Source organism: Vidua chalybeata, chromosome 1, assembly GCF_026979565.1.
Source record: "Vidua chalybeata isolate OUT-0048 chromosome 1, bVidCha1 merged haplotype, whole genome shotgun sequence".
Classification (NCBI taxonomy): domain Eukaryota; kingdom Metazoa; phylum Chordata; class Aves; order Passeriformes; family Viduidae; genus Vidua; species Vidua chalybeata.
The window spans coordinates 60,337,117-60,364,367 of record NC_071530.1 but is presented as its reverse complement, the minus strand read 5'-3'; the positions used below and the strand labels follow the sequence as shown (position 1 = coordinate 60,364,367).

General features: G+C 34.7%; 2 long non-coding RNA genes across 2 annotated transcripts in view; one reads left to right on the top strand and one right to left on the bottom strand.

Annotated features, from left to right (window-relative positions):
- The window catches only part of LOC128795308 (uncharacterized), a 126,457-nt gene that overhangs the window by 36,836 nt on the left and 62,370 nt on the right, over positions 1 to 27,251 (top strand). The gene's annotated exons all lie outside the window — the stretch shown is intronic.
- On the bottom strand, positions 11,353 to 12,744 carry LOC128795313 (uncharacterized). Its single transcript, XR_008433483.1, has 3 exons — positions 12,679 to 12,744; positions 12,118 to 12,185; positions 11,353 to 11,412 (listed from the first exon to the last, which is right to left on the bottom strand). It is a non-coding gene; the product is annotated as an uncharacterized LOC128795313 (long non-coding RNA).

Here is a 27,251-nt window from a genome sequence, read left to right as displayed (position 1 = left end):
CTAATGTTTCTGCTACTCCAACTGTCATAGGTCGATGACCTTCATGGAAGTGAGATAATAGATACATCGTCTGTTGTTCAGGCAAGTGCTGTTCTTCCACAGCCCAGTACTTTTCTATTGTTACAAGTCGAAAGCAATTAAATAAAAATACAAGAGAAAGTTTCTAGAGTATCCTTAGTATTTCATATATGTCCTTATGTGACTGTCATTTAACATTTATATGTAGAACCTCTTCTACATAGCTGAGACAACAAATTAGTGAGGGATGTCTGTGTGTTCTCAGAAATGCAGTTTCTGGGAAGGAGCCCTCTATTGTTTGAAATCTGTAATCCAAAGAGTTACAATTGATGTGTTTGTCCTCATGTGTGTTGCTATGACTGCTAAAATCCTGTCCAAATAATTTTTCCTCATATTGCTTTGCATCCTAATTGGCAAAGAAAAAGGTCCTTGTCTCTGCATTGTAATTGTATTGCATAAAAACTCTGTACTGTACACACTATAAAAGCATTTTCATTTAGAGACTATTATTTCACTTAAGAAGGATAACCTTTACTTATTAGTAATTTTCAGTTTATGTTTTCATCTCTTAGCAGTTTGATCAACATTTATTTTTGGTTGGCATCTCTGAAGTGATCTAAGTAGACAAATCAACATTGTAGGTGCATTTACATGAATGTGAAGAATGGCTGACATGATACTGGTGCTGTAGAGAATACTATTGAAGGTTGCAAAGGCCAAGGGTCCTATACCAGAAAGTGCATTCTATAGTTTGTGTACCTTTATATTCAGTTTTTTTTTTCTCAAATTCACATGTTAGCCATGGATAAAGTTATGGATACACCAACAACATGGATACAGTTTTAAGGTTTTCCATAATCAACTTATTAGATAACATTCTGCAAATAATTTATGGCTATTGTTATAGATATCAAAGAAAGGTCAGGTTAAAGCAAGATTAAAAATAATATTGGGAAATGATACCCTAGAAATGGCTTTTAAAAGGATGAATATGGAAAATAATCACATTTTTGACCCTAGAAAGGGCTTCCTAAAGGCACTTTACAGTTATTTCACTAGTACTTCATAGCCAAACATCCTATTCACAAAGCCTTCAGTTATTCCAAATATTTTTAACTTAAGCATGTTATATAAGGACAAGGCACAACTGTTTTCCTTCTAATATGGGTTGTATGTAAACCATACTTTGTTATAATTACCCATAATTTACATAATGTCAAACAGAAGACATTGGCGTTGCTAAACTTCACTGGTTAGTATTACCATTTTATGAAACTTACTTTCATTTCAATTAGTCTTTAACTACAAAAAAATAATAGCTCTTCAGAGGCTGAAGATAATGAATTTCAGTTTGGATAACTGTAGGAAAGGTAAGTTAAGTTATGAAGTACTTGGGAATTCTTTGTAATTTCCTATTCTAATTTCAGCAACCATATCATTTCTATAGCAATTAGTGATTCTAAACAAGTATTCTTCTCATTCCACATCCTGTTCATAGGGATACTAGATGTTGACAAAATGTGTCCTTTAGCAACAGATGGAATTATTTGAATATCATTCTCCTATATGTATATTAAAAGTATTAGCTCAGCATTTTATTATTTGATCTGGTGTAATATTTTTACTAGATTTAGGCAACATTGCATCTCTCTAAGCCAGACTTATTTTACAGCAAGTCATCTGGAGTTCACATAAACATTTTGTTGATAGTAGGTAACACACTCAGTATGCTTTTGACACTGCAAAAGAGAGGAGTGTTTTTGTTTCTCAAATGCTTAATATGGACTTGTATATTTAATCAAGTGTCAGAACTGCAATAATGGCAATAAAAAATGATTGCAATTGATATTTATAAACAGAATTTCTTGTATGTAGCTGAGAATATTCTGCTGCAAAGACAGGCATCTGAGGAATACTCCTTTAACTTGATTCAAATCCAGGAAATGGCATTGGTGCTAAACTACAAGTGGTCCCTGGGACAAAATTCTTCAGTGTTGCAGGGAGTTTTTTTGGATGTGGCCTTCAGGTGATTACTACTTTTTAGATTGGTCTTCTAAAGAGACTTTCAGTGACAAACATGTATTTTAGACAAATACCCTAATTCAAAGGTAGATGTACATATTCAGTTTAACTAAATCATATTCACATCTGCAGCCTTTCCTGGAAAACATTTCAATTTCTCACCTTGGAAGCTCAACAATCTGATTCTTGAAACCCTTCTGTACTCTTACATCTCATTAATAGAGCTGTCTGGTAACAACTCTTTTCTATTGAAAACACAGCTTTTGTAGAACATCTCTTTGGTAGGAATGCAATAAATTGGCTCGGCCAAATGTTGGTAATGGTGTGTTACACTACCTTTGCCAGATTTTGATCACAGTCTATGAAGGAACTTGCAGTACTGATGATTTTAATTTTACTTTATTAGAATTCAGCTTCTTTATACAAGAAGAAGCCAAAGAACTCTAGTTGCTCTGACAATCACTTCTGTCTGCCTGATTTTTCCCAGCTCAAATATATACGGAAGCTGCTATTATAATTTTTGTTAGTGAGACTTGCTTAATGTTGAATAACAAGATATTTTCTTTACCAACATAAACCAACATAATTTTCTGAGTTATATGTGGTCTATGATGCCAGCAGCTTACTCATCGTCTACCTATGGTCTTGACTTTGGCTCCCTGCCAGTTGCCCACCCAGCTGCTCTGCCTCTGTCCCTCCTCACCAAGATATGAAGAGAAAACAAAATGGAAAAACTCTTGGGTCAAGATTAAAACAGGGAGATCACTTACCAGTTACTATTGGATCTGAAACAGACCCATTTACAGGAACTAACTGATATTCAGAGATACTTAAATATTTTCCCCAAATTTTTCTGTATATATACATATATTTCATGAGTACTAGGTAAATAATACCCTTAAATCTAAAAATCCATACAATAGATGCCAGCTGGGAGCAAAGACTCTATTTTTCTTAATATGTATATTAAAGTATCTTTCCTAATTAGGACTTTCTATGTATATTTTTCCACAGAGTATGGGATTGAGTAATTGAATAGACAATAAATATATGAAAACACAGCTTGACATCCTTAAACAGGAGAAAAACATATTCTGCTTCCTCCACCTACATTTCTACTATTTCTTCCTAAACCAAAATATCTCATTGATTAATATTCCTTGGATTACCCCTGAATGAAACATGGATTTTGCCTTTATGACAGTCTTGCTTATCATATATCTCCTGGTCTTGTTAATATGGGAAGCTCAGTTTTCTCCTTACTCTCTCTTACAGAGTTGCACCATTTTGTAGTCACTCCAAGAGGATCCTGGATGAACACTTTGTTTGCATGGTTTTAAAGAATCACAGAATGGGTCAGGTTGAAAGGGACCACAGTAGGTTATGTAGTCCAGCCTTCCTGCTCAGGCAGGATCTTCCTAGAGCACAGTAGACAGAATTGCATCCAGACAGGCCTGGAATATCTCCAGTAAGGAGACTCCATAACCTCCCTAGGAAATCTGTTCCAGTGCCTGGTCACCCACACAGTAAAAGAGATCTTGCTCATATTGTGCCCATTGTTTCTGCCCATTGTTTCTTGTCAAATAATTTGGCACCACCGAGAAAGGCCTGTATCCATCTCCTTGAAAACCTCCCTTCACATAGACATTGATGAGTTCCTCTCTCAATCCTCTCTTCTCAAGGCTGAACAGGCCCAACTCTTTCAGCCTGTCCTTTTAAAAGAGATAGTCCAGTCTCCCAGGAGCTCCATGTCTCTCAGGAGCCCAGAACTGGACACAGCACTCCAGATGTTCCTCACCGTGGCTGAGTAGTAGAAGGTCAGGATGACTTCCCTTGACCTACTGGAAATGCTTTTCCTAATGCACCCCAGGATCCCTTTGGCCTTCTTGGCCACCAAGGCATTGCTGGCTCATGGAGAGCTTGTTGTCCACCAGGACCCCCAGGTCCTACTCCATGGGTTAGCTTTTTTTCCAGCACATCAGCCCTCAGACCAGGAAAGATAGAAACCCTCTGCAAAGCAGGATCATCTCTTGCCTGGCCAACTCTGCAATGTCATGTCACTGAGGTCCAACTGTGATTCCTCAAAGGGAACAGTGGGAACACATGTATTGTAATTTCACTACAGATTTCTGCAACCGATTTTCCTTTTTTATGCTTTGGATTACTCTAAAATTACTGTTTTGCTGGCAAATGGGATGATTTAAATTTTTTTCCCCCTTCCTTAAATCTCCATATTATTTATGCTAATTCATAACTGTTGTCTTTTTTTGAAGACCACAGCTTAACATCTGAACCTATCAGCCCTCCCTTCCCTTTTGTTTCATTTTTCTGCCATCTCTTTCTCTCTTCATCATGAAATCAGTGGTACAAGTGCAAATATATATTTCTTTTTAATTAATGATTCTTTTATTTTAATTTCTTGGTGGTCTGGTCTTATCTTTCAACTATTCACCAGACTTCTTTTCTCAGTGCAGCATTCTCCTCTTTCTTGATTGCTAAGTAAAAGAAAATTCAAGGCTAGTATTTTTTAGACTTATAAAATCATATTCCAAACCTCACCTGTTTCTTGCCCTTTACTTAATTATCTGTTTCTAATGATGGAACTTTTTCTTGACCTTCCATTAGCAAATTATACTCTGCTACTAACTCTACTAACTTTTTCTTAAACTCTTGTTGCAAACCATTAAAACATGGCTTTTACTTAACAGAAGGCAGAATATTCCCTTTACAAGAGCCACATCTGTTTATCTGCATTATGGAAGACCTAATTTTTTTTTCTTGATCATTGTGCTATCTCTGACAGAATAATTCTTTCTCCTGTGCACGTCTTTACTTTTCTCTCTTGTTACTTTAATGTCAGGGCTTTGACAGTTCCCTCTTCTTTACACTAAAAATTGCCTCTAGACAATTTTGTTTTCCCTTTAACTTCCAGCTTCCTCAGCTACCTACTATGCCTGCTCTGTTAATGGTGAAATAATTTTCTGATTTTTCTTTTTTTCTCTAAATATAAAATACAATTGTATGTTTTAGGAAACGATATGGTAACAGAAGGGATTTACAATTCTGTATGGCAATGTGATTGCTAGCTACTTAGGATCTGTAACTTGAAAACATACACTTTGATTTTGTTATTTATCAATGATTTTTCCTTTATCTCCATTAAGGATGTATTAGGGAATAACTTTTGTATATGCATCTATTTTAGAAATGGTACCACAAATTATGAGCTGTTATCCTATTTATTAAGCCAAAGATAAATCTATTTTTTTTATTACTGTTATGTTTGTTCATATAGATCAATATTACTTGAAAAGTCTATTAAGATATGGATTTATCTCCCATTTGTCACAAAACAAATAATCTAAGCATGCTGATGGGGTTAAACTACAGATGTGTCTGCTCCAGTATATCTAGTTTGACTTAATTTTTTGTTAGCTGACCCTTCTTTAAATGTCTCTTTCTTTCATAAACTTTGCATTGTTTTACACCATGTTGAGATATAATGGTTAAATGTCAGCATAGTGCCATCATGCTATAACCTCAAAGTGCCAAGATGCTCTGAGATTCTCAAATTTCTTGCAAAATCCTTCTGTCTGAATAAGGTTTAGCCAAAAGCAAAGTTTTACTCTCATTTTAAATGTTGCTACTGTAGTTGATGCTTCAAGCATTTGTATTCATAAAGACCTATTTATATTAATCCTTTAAATGTATAAGAATACTTCAATTTTGTTTTGAGTGTCTGTTGCTAATATGAGATTCAAAAACCACTTTATGCATCTGTGTCAGTTCTACAGAGATTGCTTCATTATCATTACAATACTAGCTGTCGACAGTACACTGTATGAGACCGTCTTTATGTTGGCAAATTACTCCAGTCTTTTAGCATAACTGGATGACAAATCTCAAATTATGGTGGGTTGATTTTATAATTTGTCCTTCTTTAGGCATGTTATTGCCTACATGCACTGTGGGAAAGAATCCTGCATTGGTAGGGTTGCTTAATGTAGGTCTTTAACTCCTGCATGCATGTTGAGGTGCCAGAGGAATGGGAAGAGGTTGTTGATAGGGAGGGGAAGTCCAATCCTGGGACCAAAGCTATGTATGACTTAGAATTAATTTATATTAGTGCAGTAGTAGTTTTCTGTATTTTCTTCATATGTTGTACGCTATTTTTTAAAAATGTGTGAGGCTTCAGGAGGGGATGTTTCTGAGTAGTTATGGAGCATTTATTTTATAGTTTACGGCCATCTGCAAAGCCCATGCAATCAATAGGGGGCAATGAGAATTCTATAACTGTCATTAACTGGAGTGTTTATTAATTCTCAATTAGATTGCTAATCACTCTTACCTGTGCAAACTCAATGTAAGGAATAAAGTGATCTAGGTGCCATCCGAGGTATATGACTAATGTGGGATCACAGACATTTCTTTGGAGGAGTAATTTGGCAAGCACAGGCAATCCTGTACAAGATTTAACCCATATTAACTTTAAGACCCAAGTGTTATTTGACAGTTAATGCTACGGATATTGCTGTAGTCATTTGGGTACAATTATCTTGGTATTTTAGAGTCGTTATTCCCTATGGGAACTACTTTTTTTCTAAAGATATAAGATGCTTTGTGCTTATAAGAACAAGCTGATGCACTCTCCAAGATCAGATAGGAAAATGCTATTTTCCTTTGCACGTCTAAAAGAACAGAGGGGAAAATAAGTAGCTATCAATAGACCATCAAAGTCTGAGTAAATGAAAGTTGTTAGAAAATCAGGGCAACACACTTGACCTCTCAAAGGCCACTGCACACAGTTTTACTGTAAAGAGATCTGTTTTTATTGCATAACATTACTTTGGTTACTGTTGCATGTTGATGGGTGGCAGCTGTTCCATCTTTTACTTCTATCAGTGGAGAAGAACTTTTTGTACAATTTAAACACACACATATATTAGTCTTTGAAACAGAAGAAAATGGTGACTTAAATTGTATTTCACACTAAGGAACAATAATTTTGATTGTTAGGGGAAAAAAAAATCCTTTTAATGCTGGTCAAAAAAGCCTTCCAAACCAAAACCAAAACCTAAAATGAAAGAGATAACTGTTCTAAGAAAGAATTTTTCTTTATCAAATAATTAATGTGAACATTGTGGTCTAATTTAAGGAATTTAAAATTCTACTGTGTTCCTTCTTAAGTTTTACTTACCTTCATCTTTTATCAGATTTATGCCTCTATTTCATTGGCATTAGAAGCATTTAAAGTCTACTCTAGAGTTTTGAAATTCAAGTCACAGGCAAGGTTTTCAGTTGGAAAATATCACTTGTCACACTTAAACATTGGAGTTAAGGCAAATCATACCACAGTGGAGTGTCTTCTGTATTGGCTGGAAACAAACCAAAAATATCCCAAACCACAGAAGTAACCAGGAAATTTTCTCTAGAAATTGTACGTCTTTCCTAAAGGAACTCCACATAATGTTCTGAAACTTGAAAATTTGGTTTTCCTTTTCCCCATATCAAATATTAGACATAAAACAGGGGAATGTGTTTGGGGTTTTTTAGTTTCTTGGGGTTTTTTTAATTTGGGTTTTTAATTTTTTTTATTAACATAATCTTGGATGGCAAAAAATAAAGAAAGAGCTGTTCATCAGTATTCTTGTAAGTCAAATAAGGCGTTTAAAGGATGAACTCGAAATGTAAATTGTGCCTGCTAATCCCAGCCAGGTTCTGTGCTTCTCATGTACATGATAATATGGTGAAGTTGACAATGGGATCAGTAAAGGAGGAGGGGTATAAGTGATGTGGCAGACAATACTACAAGAAGCAGTGTTGACGTTACACATTATTAAGTATTCCAGCACTGTGCCAGTTCATGTTATTTGCACTCTCTCTCTTTTTCTTTATTTATTTGTTCCATATCTTCAATTTTCATCTCTGCCTTCTTTTCCCTCAAGCTTTCTGCCTCAAAATCATGTTATCTTTTTTTTTTTTCTTTTTAAATTCTGGAATTGGAAAGAATGTAGCTGGAGTAAATCTTTAGTTTCACCAAACTCTTTGCTTATTAAATAACTGCTCCCCTCTTTTATACAACGTCAATTGATATGCAAAATTTGATCTTCTGCAGCTCAACTAATAAATAAACTGATTTGTTTAGCCCCATCTGTGTGGAAATACAAATTCACACATACAAAATAAGATAGCTTATTTTGATATGTTATGCATGTCAGCATCTTGGCTAAATGCTACAGTGTCATTCATAATCCACATAATCCGGATTTTCATTTGCCCCTGGATGGTAGCTTCCTTTTATACTTAGGCTCTCAGTATTTTACTTTCAGACTTCTAGTAGTCTTGTTTCCTGTGTGTAGAGTGTGTAGCTATTCCTGGCTAAATTAGCCTTATCTCAGACTAGTGCCATGAGCTTACTTCATTAGGGTCTACAACATGATCCAAAGTCACCCGCTGAAAAGAAGAGACTGAATTTGTGCGAGAATGTACACACGTATCTGGTCACTCACTGCTGGGTGAATTACAATAAAAATGCACCTCTCTGTTGCTCTGATGAAAGGGGTGATGTGCTGTAAGAGATATGTTTTTGTAATCGGTAATATGAATCTTGAGCTTTTGCTTGTTCATGTTTGTTGCTATTCTCTCCTCTATAAGCATGTTTATCGAGGTTTGCTGAAAGCCCAGAAGCCCATAGGTCAGAGAACAGCATTTTGATGGATTATGGGATTGTAACTGTCCCTGCCAGCTGACAGCTTTTATTGGCTGGGAGGATGAGCCTGTAAACCTTTATATAATTATTGTATTAAAGCCACTGTGCCTCTGTGTTGCTGGCGCTTGTTCAGGGATCAATGTGAAGATAATTTCAAAAATGAATAGTAAGTATTGATCGTCCCTTGGTGGAGCCTTATCAGTGGCTGAAGCAGACTACTGTAGATTATAACTTCAATGTCATTTATGATGATATGATACGTATTGCAGAGGAGCAATTTAAACAAAGGGCTGATTTAATTCACAATGGATTTTTGTAGTGTGATGGGTAATAAATCACAATCTATGTAATTTTTAGAAATGAACACATGTTGGCAGTAGTTCAGGGCAGTTCCTGGGAGATCAGAAAATGACCAGGGAGGGCAAATATCAGCAGCGAACCTCTTCTGAATGATTGGCCCTTACTTGGTTCTGACATTCAGATGACCTTGGGGCCTCTGCTGGCAGCTGCTGGTTAATTTTCTTCACTGAGGACACAGTTTAACTTTCTATCTGTCTGCCAATTACCTGACATTTTCAACTTATCACCTTCTATTTTTTAAATTATTGGAAGCACATTCACATTTTGACACTTTTTTAGGCAAGTATTCGTTTTTTGCCTGCTGCTGAGATGTCTCTCTGCCAAGCATCTGTAATATCCCTTTTACTCAAGAAATTAATAGCTTGCCCAACTGTGAGGTGAAAAAGCACAGGCATTATATGCAAGATTACAAAGCTTCCTTCCAGTTTAGCAACTGTATCTGTATATAAAAAGCAAATGATACCTGAAAAATCCCACAACACAAAGTCAATACATAAACAAGAGCATAAGCATAAACACATATACCACAACTGACAAAATCTACTTTAACCATATGATATATTTTAATTTTTTTTCTTGCCAGAATGTTTGGTTTGGGTTTTTTTTTTTTTCCTTCCAGATCATCAAAAATATCCCTTCTGAAATAACATGAAGAGGTTACCTTCAACTGTGAAAAAAAGGGGTATCAACTCTCTGGTTGAACTGACTCTTATAGACTATAAATATTTTTAAAGTGTTTTATGCAGACTCTCACAGTCTTGCAAATTACTCTGATCCGGATGTGTCCCTGATAATGAAAACCTAAAGCAAGGTAGGTTAGTTTGTTCTGTATGGCTTTCACAGCTTTTGTTTTAATTCAGAATGGAATGCTATTTAGTGAATTTAATGTTATCTGGTTTATTTTTATAACTTTATAATCTAACTTCTACTGAAATCCTGAAACAAGAGCATTTGTGAGTCTAAGAGGACATAAAAAATAAGCTTACATGAGTCAGTCAAAACATATCAAAATACTCAGGGCTCATAAAAGATAATAATCAAGGGTAACTGCTTAAAAAACCTGAAAAATGGAAGAATGCTGCAAGGAAATTATACATCTCAAACACGGGGAGTTTTGAACATTCTGGGAAAAGTAAGGGACTAAAATGCCATCATTGTGATATGAAGCCTTCTTTGAGGAAGCATTACAGCACATTTATTATGCATGTAATTAAGTCTCATTAATGTAAGTCAGCCATGAGAATCTGCTTAAGTGCTTTCCTGGAATAACAGATTAAATCCAAGCCATAGTTTAGAATCAGATCTGGTCTGCACTAGGCTGTTTTGCAGAATTACTATAAATATGTGTGACCAAGTGGTATGTGGGTGTTTTTTGGCACACCCAGCTCTGAGGCTATCAATATTGGAAATGTTTCCTGGGCTTGCTTTTGGCACACAAAATTTCAGTCTCAGCATCACAAGAGAGATGCTAGCCTGTGTTGAGCTAGACAAAGTATTATGTTACATTAGCAGAGCAATTAAGGTGAGGTTATGGACAACCCATGTCAGGGAAGTTAACACTTCCTGTAGAAAATGGTAGCATTTTTTTTCTATTTCTTCCTTCACAAAGGCACTTCCTCTGTTCTCTGAAGGCTAATTACTGCCTGCCTGGATAAAGTCCATGTGCAGAGCCTTTTATTGAATTACTGTTCTGTGAATGATTCTTCTTTATAGAAAAGTAAATACACATCTTCTTTAATTGAAATTTTACATTCATCATTCAGATAAGAAAAATAATAGGAACTTAAAAATCAGTGTGGAAACAGATAAACAGCTAATACAGCTAGAGAAATTTTATGAGGATCAAGAATGATGCATTTGGACAAGGGCAGTTTGGTCTATACACACATTCCAAAGCAGGATCAGGGGAGGAAACTTGCAGTAGTTTCCAAATTTTTAAAGTTGTCTCTGCAGCAATCAGTGCAAAGAGAAGTGAATCTGTGTTTTGGAAGTAGCAACTGTCAAAGAAGACCCAAAATTAATTCCTATTTTGATGATAATTTTGGATTAATTTTAATCTTATCATGTGGACTGAATTCACATCAGCAGTTGGAGAACACTAAATATAGTTGAGTTTCATCAGAAAAGAGCTCACTCACACATTTTTAACTACCCCATTATGCAAACCAAGCACAATAATGAAGGCAGTCAAGAAATTGACTTCAAAAATGCCCTGCCAAATGAAAACATTAACACAGACCTACCCAATGTCTTCGTAATATGTAGCTATCCCTCATTACATTCCAACAGTCTCTTGGGATATGCTTATAAAAGAATGAAGAACTGAGTATTTAGGATATACAAATATGAATATAAAATATATATAACATATATATAAAAACCATAAAATTACATGACAACATCAAATGTGTTACAGTCTAGATATTATTAAATCTGGTGGTTATACTATTATTTTCCAGAAGTACTGATGAGATTAAATTTAAGCAGAAATAATTGACTAGACTTGATAGACTTATTATCAATTTTTTTCAGAGGAATTTTTAAAAAATAAGTTGACTTTTGTTTTTCAAATTATTCTTTTCATAAATACTAAAGAACTCAATTTTTTTTTTAATTTAAGATCTCACAACTTTAAGATCTTCTCCTCTTTTTAATTTTAAAAAGGCCTATTCAGGATATCTGACAACAAATAGGAAATTATTTACTTGCTAAATCTTTCCTTTTCTTCATACTTAGAAATTATTTGGTAGGTGATTTCTGGAAATGTATAGATGCATGAAGGTTTTTTTCTTCTTTATTCCAGGCTAAAAATATTTGCACTAGGGATCTGGGTTGTCCTAGGCAGGGTGAACGTACAATTATTATGCACCACTGTCTCTCATAAACGGGGGAAACCAGTCTGGACATGGCATTCTTGAAATGGTTTCACAAGTGACATTTAAGAGGAAATATTAGTCTTCTTTCTTCATTAAGTTAATTTTTCTACAAAAATGTTATTTTGAACATACAAAATGGTTGACATTGTTGCCTCACTAACCACTGTAGTTCTCTCTGCCCTGCTCCTCTCTGGATTATCCTAAGAACAAAAGCATATTAGCCAGATAAATTGTTTTCACTTCTGTTTTATTGCCAGAACAATGATAAAAAGCAGAGAGACAAATAAGAAACATGAACCCAGGTTTCTTCACCCAGCCTGCCTTTCACATATCCACAGCATATTGTTCTCGTTTTCCTTTGCTATTTATTTTCTCCATAGAATTTCTTTTTCCCTGCAAAATTCCCCATGCCCATTTTCATTTCAAAAGATGAAATTTTCTTACAAAATTAATAGGTAAAATGATGGCCAATTTGAAAATCCTTGATATGCATGAATTTAGATAAGTCTGTACTTTAATGATTCTATCACTCTGAGGAAAAAGTGACTGCTCTATACCTTGGAAAGACATGTTTTTAAGGTATTTTAACATAAACTCCTCGATTTTCTTGTAAAATCCAAGACAATATTTTCTGAAATTCAAATGCATTCATATTCATATTCAAATTCATAATTTCATATAGTAATTTCTTACCTAAAGATTAGTTTGCATATCTACGTTGAGTGCAACACCCAGGTTAGTTCTAAATATGTAGTGAAGAGTGCTGCTCTTATAGAATGCTTTTAAACAATTGTGCTCAATGCCTGTTGACCTTTAACTACAGCATTGTGACATCACTATGCAAGTTATTACATAAGTTAATGAGGCCTTAAATTGGGAGATGTTAGAAGATTCCACTGGTTTTGGTAATATAGTAGGAAACTGTTAAACATACAATTCTTCTTTACAGTGAATGATTTTTTTTTTTTAATTGGGCTTTTAAACAACCAACAAAGCTACCTAAGTAGATTCCACTGGTTTGAAAATACTTCCTTTATTAACTAACTTTGACTTTTCATGTTGCAAGGATCAATTTTGTGAAATACTATCTTTCAAACTTTTTTATAAAATTTAAACAGGAAGAATATTAAAAAATATGGTATTTAGATAAATAGTTTTTTTTTTTTTTTTTTTTTTTTTTTTTTTTTTTTTTTTTAATGGAGATAATGGGAACATGGAAGATGGATTTAGAGATTCCAGGAAAAGGATAAACTGGAAAGACAACATACTTATGTTTTGATGTTCCTGCAGTCTCTATAGACCTAGGCAAACCCATTAATGGTTTCCATTTTGATTTTTGTTTGCTTTGTACTCTCGCTTTGTAAATTAAGGAATAGTTAGTTATTCCAGTTAGACTTGCTTATCAAGGATAGAGCTGTATGGGCATTGAAAGAGGCAGGTGATAATAAATGTGTATACTCATAGACAGCATATGAATATACCATAAAATTCTTATAGTATTTTTCTGTCAGCAGCAACTTTTTGCTCACTATGGTCCTTCAAATTAACTGAATTAACTTCTAGATAGTGCCTCTAGCAAAACAATGCTCTCATCAAATTGAAGACGTGAATAGAGCAATTCTGCAATGCTCCCTTCAGTTTTCTTTCTTTTGCTCCTGTCTTTTTTTGAGAAATGAAACCTTTGCATCATTATCCAAGAAAATGAGCTGTGCACTCCAAAAGAACAGTAGTGCAAGCTTGGAAGTGCAAAGGGAGTTGTTTGCAACAATTTAAAATCTTGAGTAAAGACTTTAACAGGATTCTTAGAAAAATATATTCTGCTGCCAAAGCATGAATAAACTGATTGTAGTTTAAGTAGTAAGCTTTATAAAGAATTAGCCCTCTTTGTGTATATGGAGCTGTGATTTATTAATAATCTCAGTCATTATTTGCTGTGGAATATGTTTGGTACTGCACTCATAAGTCACCATCTCCACTAATATCAGCAGTGAAATTACAATGTAATCAGTGTAGGACGTGGAGCTTATGTGACTAAGACAAGTGTGCTTAAAATAATCAGTCAGGGCTCAGCCCCTGAAGCAATATAAGGTGCCCTTCTCTAGGCAATGTATTTTCTCGCTTTCACATCTGTTCTAGCAGAAGAGGAACTAAAAATAATTTTGCATGTGGTGGCACTCCTGAAACAATTAATTAAGTAGGATTTGGTGTCATATTTATTTGTCCATAATCTCATGCCTACAAAAGGTAGTGCACAAGTATTTCAGAAGATATCAACTAGTTTGCTGTAACACATCATCAAACGTCCCATCATTGAATGTGTAATGATTATCTTTTATGCTCTTATTTTGGGACAGGCTTTACAACATAAATTCAAGGAAAATAGAATTTTCCTAGAAAAGGATTTGTGAAAGACTTGACTTATTTAAGAATTACACTTAAGTGCACTCTGGAAATATGCTCAGCACAGACAGAGAATTCAAGTTCTGGATTTTCGCATCAGCCAAAAAGCAGTACCCGTTGCTTTCTTCTGACACACAAACCATATCCTTGCTCAGACCTAGGAGTGAGCAGCCTCTGCTCAGCAGAGAGGTGGCGCCTCACTGCACTACACCTTCTCCATTCTGCTGGTGGCAGCACCAAAGAGAGTGGAGTAGCTGACGACAGAATTATAGAACAGCTTGGGTTGGAAGGGACCTTAAAGACCATCTAACTCTAACCCCCTGCCATGGGTAGGGACACCTTCCACTAGACCAGGTTACTCAGGGCCCCATCCAACCTGGCCTTGAACACTTCCAAATATATGTCTAATAGGAGCTCCTGGGCAATTTCTAAGTGCCTGTCTCCGCGGGCTCTTCTTTGCAGCTCTTTTACCACAAGGATCTATCTCATCTAATCTGGTGTAACTGTAGGTTTTCCTCCACAAAAAACAATCATCCATTGCCACTCTTTCCTTCTTCCCCAGAAGGGTTTTGGCTAGGTTGCTTGGCAGGTTCCACTAAGGCAAAAAACACACCTGCGTGATGGACCAGTGGATGGACCAGGTCTCACTCCATCCATGAGGAAACTTGCATTGTTTCCCTTCTGTATTTAATGCAGGTACAAATCAAATCATAGAGGGATGGGTAGCTGTGTGGCTGTTCATTGAGCTTTGCTCAGAGTGCTCGTGACTATTGTTATACAATGAGTGCAAACAGAGTAAATCTTGAGAGCAGCAGCTGCTTTTCTCTATTTCTTCAGTAAAGTTTATCTTCAATGAGCAGCACCCAAACAATGGCAGAAAAGGAGAGACAGGATCTGAAACAGCTTGCATTTGTGAGAAAAAGAGGTTATGTTATTTTCTGACAGGAGGTTAATGGAGAAATCTATTCTCAACATGGTACCGAGTGTTTGGTAACAAACAATGATATGTGCATGTATATGCAAATATTATATAACCACTGGTGACAAAAACCATCATACAGAAGACCTGAGCAATTTTTAAAGCACTGTTGACAGAACATAAAGTACCTTGTTTTGAAAGATACTAAATTTGTTAGTTGGAAACAGCTAGTAGTGGATAGTTGGATGTGGAAGGTGGAAAAAAGATTTGCTGTCTGTGTTCCCTGGTAGTAAGGATCAGGAGGGGAAAAGGCATTATGGAGAAAGAAAGAAATAACTTAAAAAAGAAAATATAGTAAATGTGGCCTTGAAAAAAGTATTCAGCTAATAAGGTAAAAAAACCAAACACATATAAAAAGGATGGAAATTATGCTAATTAAAGAAAAACATGGACTAAAGGAATGAAAATAAAGTAAAAAACTTCTCCCCAATACTTACTTGGCATACTTAGATGGATTTATAAAAGAAACAAGGCAATATAAGCAGTGAGAAAATAAGATTCAGAATTCTGAACTGTTTCATATTTGCAAGCTTACATTATAAATGTAAATTTTAGCTTTGCTGAGCTTACAAATGTAGTTTCTCACCAAAACTCAGAGAATTTAGGAAAGGCTCTTGTGAGATATGTTGGCTGGTTAGAAACAAATTCTTTTCTTATACTGGTGCTTTCAGTTAACAATAGACTTTGCCCCAAGTTACTTCAGTGTAGTTCACTTGCTTCACAGTGAATTTATCATAAGTTTTTTTAGTATAATTCAGGTATTAGACAGCAACTTTAAGCTTTTTCTATTTCTTTCATGTGAGTCACAACTGGAAAAAATATTATTAAGTATGTGGAGAATAAGGAAGTTCATTGTGCTATTGCAAGATGTCATTAACAGTTCTACTTAGTAGAGATTTTGTAGTGCTTTTCATATCAATAAAGGACTGTACAAGGTGAAAAATATGAAAAGCGACTTGCTCCCTTTTGCCTACATTGCCCTTTGCAGCTATTTTAGCTTATTGCTTGTTTTGCTTGTTTTTGTAGTGAAAAGCCTTAATCTTCTTGTTGCATTTCTTCAGAAAAGGAATACTGATCATTTCAATGATGGTATTTTTTAATCTTGGAGTGATGTGAATGAATGTTTATGGCAGTCTATAGATAATCATTTTTCCATGCTTTGTTCCTTGTTTAGCCTTCAAATGCAGTATTTATCAGTCTGCAGAGCAAAACTATGTGCATGCCATATCATTACTAGCTCAGGGGGAATCATTTGAACCAATGTAATTTACTCAATATTGGTCAGTTTGACTCCTGACCCTAGTCCCCTGACAGTGTATCCTTGGCAACCCCTGATGTGTGTTAAGTCAGGATGTGCTTATTGGTCTCATCTGTGACAGCTTGCTAAAGGCTGCTTAACATAGCTTGGTCTTTTCAAAAGAAAATTAAAAATCCAATAATATACTGTATTCTGATTAGACTGGTATTTATACAAGCACAGAAACAGTAATTTTTATTTTCAGTTCTGCAAATCTGATTTCCTGTTCAAATGGAAAAAGAGATTTTGGAAGTAATTTTTAGAGGAAAAAAAAAAACTCTTTTGAAGCAGTATTCTAAAGAAAATAATATGGAGATCACCCAAACTTCTGTCGTCTTTGTGAGGCATTTGGGCCACAGTTTTTATGTTCTGTTGCTGCTTATATGTCTAAAAGGTGGAACCTGAGAATTGTTCTCCAGGTATAGACACCATTGTAAAGCAGTTTAGAGTATTTTAGTGTAAGTAAGAGACCTTGCTCATTGATCTAGAAAAAAGTCCCCTAGATTATTTTACTGGTTTTATAACATTTGAAGTTCTGAAAAGAAGCAGTTGTACTGAGTTTAACCAGGAGTCTTACGATTTTTTTCTATCTCACTGATGGAAAGCCAAAAATCCTGGGTTTAGGGTTTCAGGAAGAAGGGCAATTTGGCCATACATCTCACTATTTTTCACTTCCCAGTGCCTGTATGATCTAATTAAATATGGATAATGAACAAAAAATTTAACTAAAACTGCATTAATCTTTGGCCCAACTCTTCCAGATTTGAAATGGAAATGATACTTACAGACCGTGACTTATGGTCCATGTGATCCTGAACTGAGAATGCTACCACTGGGGTAGAGGCTCCATCTGCTAACACAGTACTCTCCTGTGCAGCTGTGCCCACCAGCATGGATAGTCTATAGACGAAATGTCATTTAATTAGTAATCAGCAGCAACAAAAGTAGAGAAACACAAAAAAACCCTTATTACAAAAGACAAGCTCTGTGGCTTGTCAGAACAAATAGGTAGGAATTCTTTTAGCTTCTATTTAATTATCTTGAAAATCTACCTCCTGAAAGCAACCTCTGCCAATATCTACATAATGTTTTAAATATAGGTACTTTCATTTAAAAGACCATGTAAATAAATCCTTTTTTTCTATGGACTATTTATGTCAGGATTATTCAGCCACTGTTAAAAATCAGAAATCCAGGATTCCTTTTGAAGATTGCTAAAGGTTAGGACTCTGCTGCAAATTTTCTGTCATTAAGCATATTTCAGAATACTTAAGTAAATTATGTTATTAATACTTTGGATTTATTTCTCCAATTCAGTAAATGGGGACATTCCTCAGGACAACCATGTTTTCAGAAGTGTAGCAAAATGCTTCTAGGAAAGCATTATTTTAACCAGCGTTCTGGAAAGTGGTGGTAAATTTAGGGGCTTACTTTCTATTTTCAGTGTTGTGCATTATGAGCTGAAGTTGCTCCTTATTTCAAGAGCCTCTTGTCTCATTCAATAAAGCATCACCCAGTACTTCAGAGAGGTAATCATTCTCCATCCTGCCTTTAATAAGGTTGTAAAGAAATAATATTTTCCTAGAGTGTATCCTGGCTGCCCACTGAGGCAACAATTCTGTGCAAAACGCCAAATGAGGTTGTGTGTAAAAGCTGGTAATATTAATGAATTTTATCCAGGTAGACTTGATTAGATGAGGGTATGTGAGGATTGAGGTCTGAGATGGTGGGCATAGGGGCATTTTTTCTTTTTTTTTTTTTTTTTTTTTTTTTTTTTTTGGAATTTGTTTTTTTTTTTTTTTTTTTTTTTTTGGGGGGGGGATTTTTTTGTTTTGTTTTGGGTTTTTTTGATTGGTTGGTTGGTTTTATTGGTTTGTTTTGGTTGATTTATTTTTTCACTGTATCTCTATGTTCACTTGAAAATTTCAGTAAGCTTTCTTAGTCTCAGCAGCTGTGCTGTGAAATCTAGCATTTACCCAAACGCTAAAATGCCAGTTAGAATGTGTTATCCCATTTCAGGGTAAAAGGTCTAGAAATAATCCACATTTAAGTACAGCAAAGGTACAGCAGGGAAAAAAAGTCCAATTAATATAAAATTTGGAGAAAATGAACAGGTTGGTACCAGACATGTCTTTAAATAAGCAAGTAGTTGCAAGTTTGATGTACCTGTCCAGCAAAAGCAGATTTATGACTGCATTACAGGCAATTGCTGAATCAGACCCAAAATGTGTAATGTATCATTGGCTCTGTTTTGGGAGCTGATACGAGCTAGAGTGCTTTATTTACTGCAGTGCTTCAGTATCAAACCCATGGGCTGCTTTGGTTTAAAACCACTAATTTTATTAATCTCAAAAGTATTGGGACTTCATGGGTTTGGCTCCTGGCTGAAAACACTGTAGTGACTACATGTGAAAGACTTCAGAATATTTTGTTTTGCACATCACTTCAGCTAGTTGTCTAAGGTATCTTCTCTTCATATGGCTTACCAGTTAAATTCAGAGACATATGTTTGCACTAATTTTTTGAAATAATTTGCTAGCTAATATATTTAAATAGCAGAGTAGTTATAAAAATGCAGATTGTATAATCAAGTACTATACAGCTTTAGAACGCTATTATGAAATGTTATTATTCTAACAGGCATACACCAAGATGTTTACTCTTTTAATAAGTTTTGATGTTCTATGTTTTAGGGCATCAAACAAATTATTATTTAGTAATCAATTCCCATATGTGGGGAGAGAAATACTGTTCATATCTCAGTTTTACAATGCCAACCAAGCATTATATAAATGACTCAGATGCTTTTTCACTATCACTAGGGAAGAAAAAGGGGAATAGAAGAGAGGTGAAATATAGAATTGACATGTACATTATGACTTTATTATTACAACTGTGCACATAAAAATTATAGAAACTAAGAAAACTAACAATTAATTTAATTATAGAAACTAAAAAAAAAAAAAAAAGCAACTGTCCAGAAATTTTAGTTTTCTGATACAGATACAATTTTATTAATTTTAATGCTGGGAAGTTTTAGCATTACAGTGATTGTTCTCCTGTTACCAGTCTTATTTTATGTGTTTGGTTTGGGGGTTTTTGATGATGTTTTTAGTTTTGTTTTTGTTTGTTCCGGTGTTTTTTTTCAAATACAGCATAAGCCATCACGGTTCCCTAAAAATTGCCTTTTTGTTTGTGAAAAAATATACTGCCCATGATGTTAGCAGGCTGATGTTTGTATACTAATCACAAGCATAAGTATTTTGTGTCATAAACAATTAAGGTAAATCTAGTTACCACTCTATATGAAAAAAACAATATGTATACTATGATTCCAGCTGATAGAAGTTTTCACTGAATTCCATGAGAAAATCCATCTTCTGTGGGTCTGTCTCACTGACTTTAGCAAAATCAGGACCTCGACCAGGGATGCTTAGGATTGCTCCTTGGGGTGCTTATTAAATACCTTAAAATCTGAGCTTGATATAAATATGCCATGTTTCCAGTCACACCTATACTCTTTTAATTTCGGTTGCACAAATATTTAATTATTTTAGTCCATACCCAAGGAATGATATCCACCCAAAAGAATAAAAAGGGAATTGAATAGTTATATTTTAACTGGGAAGCTTCTGAATTAATTTGTAGTGATGCAGTCCTTTATCATACGTAAAGGAAAAATATAAAATGTGTTTCATTATAGAAGCAGCCAGCAGCACATTGAATGACATTTTTGAGTTGCAGCCTATTGAATACCAATCCCTCAGATTGCAATGGCTTTGTGTCCTCTTCATGAACGTTGCTTCACTGACTTGAAGCTTTAATAAGTCTTTGAAAGACTATAAGTTACTAGGAGATAATGTGCATCCACTCAATTTATAAGTATTTCCTAATACATGCTTTGCTAATTTCTTTCAAGTTAAGGCCACTGCCTTCCTACGGATATACTAAACAAGCTGAATTCATGACAGTAGTGACAAGTTTGCTTATTGTGCTTTCATTATTAGGCAGAGGATGAGAGTAGGTAATTGTCTTATTTTCAGAGGTTATCTAGAATTATACACAGAACAGATTTACCTGGTTCAGAAAACTGACCATAATACACGAATGTTTGACTACTTTATATACAATATATACAGTACTATAACCTTTTCTCCAAATTTTTATAATATTTCATATATGCAAAAGAGGGAAAAACACTTGGTAAATCAAAATTTGCATTTTAGAGAAAAAGAGACAGTGTATGAGCAGAGATAAACATTATGCATCTTTTAGAAAAAAGAAAATATCAGCATACTGATAATGTGCATGTGAAAGTGTGCCTAACTGAATTTACAAGAAAATAAACAGTGCTTTTAGCAAGTCCAACTTGTCTGAGAAGATTGAACTAGTGAGATTACCCTTTCATCAACACACACACATTGTCTCACACACAGACACACGTACAAAAACAAACTTGTAATGAGTGGGTACTTTATCAAGACCTCCCTCCATCCTTCATTAAATGACAGAAAATTGCTCTTTGCTGAGTTTGTCAATGCAGCTTTCCCTCCCAGAAGCCCATTTGTTTAACATGCTAGCACAGAATATTGCAGGAATTTGCACATTTTAAATGACAAATGTGTCAAAGTTTACCCAGTTCTGAGTCATTCTTTTCTTAGGCTGACTACAAGGTGCAGTAACTCCCAAAGCTGTACTAGAATTTTTATTGTGAGTAGATCTCTCTAGTTCACTAATAAAACAGTATTGGACTGTGATCTTCCCCTGTTTGACAATGTCCCCAAAAGATTCTTTGGCTCCAAAAGCCTTTTCTCTGTACCTTATGTGATAGATGTAGCCATATTAAACTGAGAGCACGAACAAAACAATAGACACACTCCTCTACTACAACTCCTCTATTCTTTATTGAATTTGTCATTTTATTAATTGCACTTACATGTAGTGGAGATGAAAGGATGTTGCATGAAATGAAAACTTAACACTTTGACACCATGAAAGGAAACTGTTCTTTCTAGCACCTTTCAGGACAGAAGGCACTTACAAATAGCAGCTACTGTGCTGCTTTGTTAAAGTAACACTTTGATGTGTAGGATTATAATCAATGTAAATAATTGAGTTCTGCTACTGTGCTGTGTTGAAGGTATAATGTGTTACTCTGTGCAGCCATTATTTACTCATACTAAGAAATCAGCTATATAACACTTTTTTCCTCCCCTTAAATTCTGTTTTAAAGGTGACCTTGTAAACATAAATTTAAGAACATATCTATTGAAATTGTGTCCAGATTTCTAGCTTTCAGGAGTCACACACCAGGTCTCATTGCTGCATTTACATACGCTATGAATTTCAATCCAAACAAATGGAGAGGAGTTTTAGGACAGAGCCTGCAGCATGGCATGTCCTTTAATTGCCATTTACATAGCAGAGGAATCATTAATTTCTAATTCACCTATTATTCATTCTCTTTAGTATGCTGTGCCAATGTTTTGGGGCAGTGGAATAGATGTAGCTCTGCATTGCTTTTGCAACCTACTTTTGTGTATGTTTTTCTTTTTCTTCTCTTAATGCCTTTTTGACCTTAGCAGAATAGTTATTCAACAGAGGCAGTTTCTAGGCTCTTGTTTGGATATGATTTATGGTACTACATTAACCCTTCATTGACCTAGAAATGCCCTAATATTAAAACAGTTTGACACACAGAAAATCAAAAGCCCTTTTATTGGAAGGGCTATTGTCCGCATCATAAGTTTCCCCAATGTGATGCCACTGTTACACCATCAATTTCCTACTGCTATTGAACACTGTATTGAAAAACTAATGGACAGAATCCTTTGTCATTTCTGTCCCAGTGACCAGCAAATAGCTCAGCAAATGTCTTCCCCTTCATATCACTTCAGGCATTTCAAAATGATGCGTTGAAGGTACTCGCTTAGCATTTCATTAAAGGCAGGGGTGGGCCAGATCCTTGTGGATCCATGTAGCATCTGCCATCAGACAGCTTCCATGGATTTTGGTGGAGGCTGGAAGCATGCCATAATTTTTTGGGGCTTGGGCTAGAGTCCCTGTTGTGCAGTGCTATGATACCAAATTCATATTTGTTAAAAGGAGAAATAAATCCTTTTAGAAGATTTTCTGGAGTTTAAGAGTTAACAGTCAATAGAGCTCATGTACAAATCCAATCAGCTGTAGCTATTATAAGAACTTATTAATTTGCAAATGAAACACTTTTCTGCAAATGGGATAGTAACCTATTGCTTTCTGTAGAAATTTTAATGAATGTTTTCTATTTAAGCCTACAGCTTTTAGCATGATGTTGAAAATCCTTAATGCATTTTTTATAAAGCTGCTTGATTCTAGAGTGCTCTTCCCTAGTGAAAATGAATATATTTCTGTTTTCAATTTATATTGTAACTGCTACTTCCTAGTTTCACATTTGGCACCAAGGAGGTGCACTGTTAAAATAAATCTATTGTATTTTCACAAAATATTTTAATATTGTTAATGATATTTAATTCCTTGATTTTGACACTCACTGAAATCCAGTCACACACAGAATATAAAAAAATTGCTGATGTTAGACATACAAATGTTATCTATTCAGCAGTTACCCAAGCGGTGCAGTAGAACAATTGCAGGTTTTTATTTATTTTTGTGTCAGATGGTCTTGCTTTTTGTTCTGAATTTTTTCATCACTGGTTAGTGATACAAACTCCTCTTCCATAGAAGAAACCGTCTTCTCTTCAGCTGAACTAAAATAATCACCATTTCTTTTTGTTCTTTTTTTTTTTTTTTGCACACTTCAAGGCTACTGTTGCTTTCTGCAGAATTAACCTGGCCTGTGCAGATGGGCACAAAAGTCTCTCAGTGTGCAATGGGGAGCCGAAGTCTGTGTGAACCCATTAGAACCTACAATTACTTTACAAAAATCCAGAATAAGTGAAGTTAACAGGCTTATGGCAGATTTACATCCATACAGCTATGAAAAAATCAGGAACCTACTTTCTCCCAGTCTTTTCCCACTTAATGAGAAGAGGATTTCAAAATTCTGCCACTGCTTAAACCATCTCTCTAAATTCACAGAGAAATGAATAATATATTTTCATATGGGATAAATGCAAGAGGATGATTTCCAAAACTCCTAAAACAGAAAACGGGTTTTGACAGAGTCTTTGAAAGTTTATCCTTTGTGATACTCACATTTTGCTTCATAGGTATGCAATATTCAATCCATCTTCAGCGTTGGCAGAAAGTTGCATAATGATGTAAGGCACAAATAATACTAAGAGTGATAAAGAAAAGCTGAACAGAGATATCTGAAAAATGGAGTTTACATGTGATAAAAAAAGCATCACAGTTAGAGAAGACAAATCAGTATTTCCAAGTTAGCTAAAACCAGTTCCAAAATTATATATAAGGTAAAGATTAAAAAGATTTAAAAATTTCCTTGCTTTCTCAAATATTGCTTTCTTAGAGAATAATGTGTAATTTTTTTTTTTTTTTTTTTTTTTCTGGAAAGAAATGTATGTGTGTGCTCTCTGTGCAAACAGGAGGAGAAGCAGACTAGAACCTCAGGCATAAATTTTAAAAGCGGTCCATGTAAGATTATAAGAAGTCAAGTGTAATTCTTATTGTGTAAATTATGGCAAGGTAATTAGTAATACTAGAGACTGACACTAATGACCTTTAGGGTCACAAAGCAATGTACTTCGCCTTGTTTATTAGCTTAACACAAAGGTTCATTATGATAAACCACATTTTTTTAAAAACAAACACATTTTCTTTTATATTTTTGCTAATATAGTATTTTAGAAACAATATTTGTGATACATGACTGACTGTTTTCAAAACTCAGTTCTCTCTGAACTATGTTTAAACACTGTTAAAAACAATAATCTCCTAGCTTTATACAGTGCAGTTTATCAACCTCTACATATACATGTTAATTTCTATCAAAATGGTTGCTTTGAACCTATTAAGAAAAACCTCCTTTTCTTACCTATTTCTTAGAAAAGTTAGTGTCTGTAACTTTAATTTCGACCCCATTTGTCTTCACAACAGGCCTATTTTGTTGGTTTACTGTACTAAACTCCTTTGGCTATTTCATAAGGGCTGAGTATTGCACTAAGCTCTTGCAATATTGAAAGAATCTATATTCTGAGAATTTGAAAACATGTCAGCCCACCTAAATTACATATTGATCAGGTTTAATTGCATGCCACCCATCAGTATTAGCTTTGAAAATTCATAAAAAAGAAATAATGTACTCTTTGTGGATGATTACTTCTGGGGCATTTAAATGAATTCCATCACTTAACCCTGAGCTGAGACACATTATTGAGCCTTGCAATCTAGCCAGTCAAAGTCCAAAGCAATAGAACAGCTGTTTTATAACTATCAGAGAAAAGCAAAGAACAAACAATATAAATTTATATAGATTTCCTTTTAAGTAAAATGCTAAATGTAAACATGCATTTTCCAATTGTTTCTTCAAGCTCCGTTCTTGGTTTGCTTAATAATGGTCTGCATTTTTAATTTTCTGTCATGTTCCATATGTAAATTCACATTGTAATTAAGATTACAAAATTAGAGAAGTATTATAGAGAAAGTTATTTTCTATACATTTTCATTTTGACTGTATGTTTCCTATATGTATGCCGCCACTTATCCTCACTTAAAACACTAGGAGCAATGGGATTTGCTCATATTCAGTATGCTTCCTGGGAAATACAGGTTTCAAGACTATGTTCCTCAGAAAGTCAGACTAGTGGAGGAGGGGTATTTATTATTCGTTTTCTGGATGTTCTTTACATTTAAAAATTATGCTTGTTGGTATTGGGTGTGTTTTAAGAAATTGTGCTTATGTGTGTTTTTCTGTACAGAATATCAATACTGAGTAAAAAGAACCAGTTAAAATCATTGGTTTTGCTTGGATAATAGTTTAAAAGCTACATTTTATTTAGACACTTTGAGGTAATAAATATCTGTGAGCATAATTAACTGTCTTTTATCTAGGTCTGGTCCTTAGTGATGCCTTTTTAGGACCTTTTGTAATGTCTCCTCTTAATGCTCAGTTTGGCCTTGAAAATAATTTTATGAGTTAAGATGTTACAAATGTTTTCCACAATTTACCCCATGTACTCATGAAATTCATGTCTCAATTTGTCTCAAATTTTTACTATTCTTTCTTCAGAATTTCGTCATGTCTTGTGGCCTAAGATTTCAGATTTAGGAAAATAAAATAACCTGGTTTAGCCAACAGGGAAGTATGTGTTTGCAAATTATCCTTTGATTTACCATGCATGTTGTCTTAATGTATACTTTTTATAAACTAGGGTTCCAATGCTACCTAACATAAAATTATATAGCTTCAAAACAGGGATAAAAAGCTCTATTTTTTTCACCCTGAAAATTCATCTGCCAGCATTTAATGTCATGTTATGTACACATTACATATGAGATACATAATATCACTCTAACAATTCAGTTATGCAGTCCTTAGGAGAAAAAAAAAACAAAAAAAAAACCAAAAAACCCACAAAATTCCATACTCCTCCCACAAATAATTCTATATGAAAATTAGTCTGAAAATAAATTGATAGTGCAGGCATACACACACACACACACACACACACACACACACCCCAGTGCTGTAGTAATCACTTAAATGGGTGATTGCAGATCAGAAACAAAACCCTGTCTCATGCTTATGGTATTTTTGACCCCTGAAGCAGGTTGACTCCTTTATTGCATAAAACATGAGAGTTGTGTCAGTAGCTGAGCTCAATTTGTACATGGTTTTGTAGTTATCAGAAAAAATAAAGTCCTTTACTACAATTTTATTGCAGTTTCCTCCATTTTTTTCTGGAAGAGAGCATTATTGAATGAGATACAGACATGGAGACAAACTTTCTACACTCCCAGACTCATCATTTCATGTTTCCCAGCTGGCTAAAGCCACTGTTAGTCAAAATGGAGTAGGCTTAGTATTTGAGTGTAAAAAATTGTATCAGGCATGGTATACTGCTGCTGTTATTTCGAATGATTATATCAAAGATTGACTGGGGAAGGAGCTGGCTCATTAAAGCCCAATTATTTGCTGTTACATAAGTTGTCCTTGAGCAGGGAAATTTTTAGTAAATAAAGCTAAAACTGAGTTTAGATGACTTTGACTTTGTAAAGCAACCAGAAAAGACAGAGAACAAAGTTCAAAATACTGCCATACATGCCAAAGCAATTAAAAAAAAAAAAATTAAACTTTTTCCTTTGTTTTATGACTCAAAGGTAGGAAGCCTTACATACTCTGCTTTCATATTGGGATAAATTTTATTCCCATTGGAAAGTAACTGGAGTTTTACTAGCAGTTATGTTAGATTCAAGCTATTCCCTTTGTCAGTTATATTCAGCCCTTATTAAATGTAATCAATTAGTATCAAGAATAGTTGTAAAGTATTGTCATTTTTTATTAGACTCCTGCTTCTTTACTTCTGTCCATGGGAAATGTCTATTAGGAAAATTTTGTTCTTTAAATCACAGAGAAAACAGAAAGCAAATTCCTGAGATTTACTCAATCAATGACTTCATGTATTTTGT